We start from the raw sequence: 4247 nt of genomic DNA, 5'->3' as shown, positions 1-4247 counted from the left end.
TGTACTACAGCATGAGACAAAACCTGACGGAGATATCAATAAACCATGCAAGTGATGCTTCACCATATATAAGGATGTGGTATGATGTAAGTAAATTCTTTATATGCTTTAAATATTCCACGTGCGATATACAATGTGCTTCAAACCTAGAACTATCATCATAATTTTACAAATCTCAAAAATGTTCGTTTGTGGAATTAATTTGTATCTGCGACGTGTAAACCGTTGTACATTCATTGAATGGCAGGCGTATTTTCAATGTGTTCTACTGAATGACATTCCATCGTACAAACTTTACAAAGTTTTACTTCCCTATATTAACATCTGCTCCTATAGAAATATTAGAACAGTTGTTGCGCTAAATTAAGCGCCATTACTAATAGGCGGAGACAGTTAGCAATGAAATATAATCATTTCTTCATGGAAGACGGATTCCAATTGAATAACAAAGGGTTGTTATTAAGATAAACAAAATATGTCTTCAGAACGTGGTTCGATAGTAAACAAAACATGAATCACTGTGCGAGAAAATTACGTCCCACTGAATATTAGGGGAAGTCCGTAGTTTACGGCACTACTGTCACTCTAGTATATAGGACATCTGATTGGAGAACAAATCCGGAAGCTTCTCGAGGAAACGGCTTTTAAACGAACTATAAAATTGAGATTTTTTTTTATTATCTTACTACTTTATTATCTGTCCCTTTGTATTCAATACACACCATTCACATATACATGTACATGTAAATGACGTTCCGCAACGCTCGTCTCTCCTCCTTAAAACAAAATGAAAGTTATGGATACGAATAATCTGGGTTTGGATCTATATCGCGTTCGTAGACCGATAAACACATTATATACGTTAGGTGGCTCATGCATCATGGGTCCACATTATGATACCAACGGTCATACTACCAATGTTGCATACTGTCTTCAGCTAGATTTATAGGGACGTGATCCAATTCATATCGCATAGCTACTCCGACATCTCCGCCTTAGTCTTCAATATTCAATAGTTTTTGAAGACTAAGGCGGAGATTTAAAATTGACATAACCTAATTATTTAATTCATCTGAACACTATCCTTGTAATATGTTCAAATTACACGGCAGCTATCACGTTCAACAAGCGATACTACATGTTTGGTCATCATTACTACATTGGTTCCGAACTTTGCGACCAACCGATGACGAAATTATATAAATCTATACATTGAACAGTGCTGCTATTACGTTCATACCATCGTTAACACGATAACATCATTGAATACGTTTGTATCCAAATGCATTTTACCACGGTAAATGCCAGAAAAAAACACTGATGATTCACTATTTAGAGAAATCTATTGGGACATCTCACCAATTCAATTTCTTAAAAAAATGAAGTAAAGAAAGATCCATGTTGCTATTTATTAAGCACTTGATGTGTATAAAGTTAGATATATATAGTCAAAATAACATTTTTCTATGTAATGTGATCGTCTATTTTAAGCTGGACTTATAATAATAATTCAAATGAAAATAAATATTTTGATTTCAATAACAAGAATCACGACAACAATAAACATCTTTGACGATATAAATCAAACCTTGGAGGGTATGCGTAGAGAGCTGGTAGACTGTTCCGAATCAGCGATGCAAGGTAGTCATGCTGTCGTTGGTCGTTGATGTGGGCCAATTCCAATTTTGGGTTGTTCTGTCGACATATATCTCGTGCCTCGTGCCAGGTCCTCGGGTGAGAGTAGAACCGATACCAGCACCAACTATAATCTAAAACAATACTGCTATTTAATACCAAAATTGAACAAACAAAAGCGCAAATGATGAAAATCATTCCAATCTTAAAATATCTTCATAATGTTATTACTTGAGTTTCTCGCCCCTGTGAGGAAGGCTCTGGGTTCTGACCCCTGGCCGACACACCAAAGTCTATAAAAGTGGTAGTTTCTGCTCCTGCTTAGCGTTCAGCATACAGGGAGTGGGACGACTGGTTCGCCCGTTGTCAGTATAATGTGACCGGGTGGGGTGTGTTGCTTGGTGTCTTCGGCGGCATGCTTCAGTTATATAGCACTATAAAAAGGGCAACAGTTCCACTATACAAGTCTCAACAGTAATACTATACAAGTCTCCCAGTACCCTCACCTCGCACAACATGCACGCAACACACCGCATGCATGGGAGGCCGTCCTTACATGACCATAGCTGTTAATAGGACGTAAATAAATCAAACAAACAAACAAAAAAGTTTCAACCGATGGTATTGACTTTTTATGGAGATACTTCTCTTTTTTGCATATTTATCAGTGTGTCTGATCTTTAACATAGACCATACAAAATAAGGACTTAGTAGACTCCATGGTATGATTTACCAGTATGATGTTTTACATATAACGTGTACCAAACTGCCTTTTCAGTTAACGATGATAAATCGACGAACCATTTTCGCAAAATCTAAATATCATACAGGGGCCTATTTAATGGCCACAATGTTTAATAAGTTGCCTGTAGAAAAATAAGTCAAAAGTTAGATATTAGAAAGTTGGTCTCGTATTTTAGATATGTTGAAAAGAATTGTACCACTTTTTGAAACATATGGTGATTAGTTATCACTGAGATATCCGATTCCAATGAAACAATGACTTTTTTTGAAATAGCGAATGCAATGGTTTGACTATCGGGCGTTTACGGGACTTCTGTAGCAGTCTAATGCTAAAATATTACTTGAAAAATTGCGTATTCAACACAAGTATTTAAATAATATTTATTTCGTCATGACCTACACAACAGTTACAATAGTAATACAATTGTTTATTACCTTCTAAAGATACTGTCAGTCCAGTAAAGTTAAGGACCAGTATAAAAAAGCCAACTGCGGCCAACCAGCCATCTGAAATATTTTGAAAAAAAAACATTTTATTTCCTTCTGTCACTTTAAACACATCGTCGAACTCTAGATCTGGTGTTACATATATTTAGAGCAACGAAATGATATTTGGGAATATTTTTTTTAATACGTACCAGGCTTCTTCATGTTCAACAAACGGACTAAGGGGATTATTTTTGTTAGCAATCCTTATTTCTTAAACTTTCATCCGCCTTCTCATTCTGTAGGGTGCATGACAGTTTTACATAGGTAATATAGAATAATAAAGCATAGCTGCATCATTGTAGCTCAAAAGACTTTCAATATATAGCCTAATGATGTCTCCTTAGGACGCGCGTCATTTAAAATATCTGTACAAAAAATGGCGTTTACACACCAGTAAACAACAAAAATAAATATTATTCCTTAATTATACATGTAATTAATATATGCAAATGGCCTTTACCATTGCCATGTAATACAATATTTCTATAAGAGAAATTATACGGCAGGTTGGAAGTGTTTGTATATCCAATCTGATTAAAATACAGATCCTTATTATAACTACGTTTAATAAGAGCCTCTATTGAACGGAGTGGTTATAAGGATCTGTATTTTAATCATAATCAGATTGTTGCATATCAGGAAGAAACACAAGTCCGCCAACCCCAATTCGTCTGTGATAAAGTCATTGACAGAAGTACAAATGAAAGTGAAAATTTCTCTTAGTAGTTATCATTGTTACTTGAATATCTGGAATTTAAATATTAGGCCAAAAATATGTATGTCTGTTTAGGGTTACATTGGCAAAAAACAGGGTCGGTAGGTCGGGATTTTTTTTTCTTTTTCTTCTTTTATTATTGTTTTTCATTCTGAAATAATGGCCGACACCGGAGTCTGAGATCGAAATCCCGATTTTTGATATTTTTTTTTTCGGGTCGGGGGTAAAACATGTGGTAGGTTGGGTAACCGTAAATAGACATGTATTTTTTGGCCTTACGTGATGTATTAGTTTATGTATCCTTATTGCTTCTGGATTTCATAAAAAAAACCATTAAACAAACATTGGAGAATAACAGGATGCCTTTCATTGTGTTTCGATACATTTCTGTAAGGCAGAATTGTGAACGAATATCTCACATTTTATCGTTATATTGATACTTATAATTTCATAGTGTACATTAAGATAGTCTAGTTTAAACAATTATTAACAATAAGTGTTTAATATATAATAGTCATAATCTAGGTCAATAAACGTAAAGGCGAAAAAACAGGTATATGAAAGATTAAACCAGAGCATAGACCTTGATACAACATTTCAATGCCAACTTCCTGAAACAGAACCCTTTTAAAATCCAATTCGAGTGGCTCGCCACAGCACGTTT

The sequence above is a fragment of the Argopecten irradians genome, chromosome 14 (assembly GCF_041381155.1).
Source record: "Argopecten irradians isolate NY chromosome 14, Ai_NY, whole genome shotgun sequence".
In the NCBI taxonomy this organism is placed as follows: Eukaryota; Metazoa; Mollusca; class Bivalvia; order Pectinida; family Pectinidae; genus Argopecten; species Argopecten irradians.
This window is presented reverse-complemented; position numbering follows the sequence as displayed.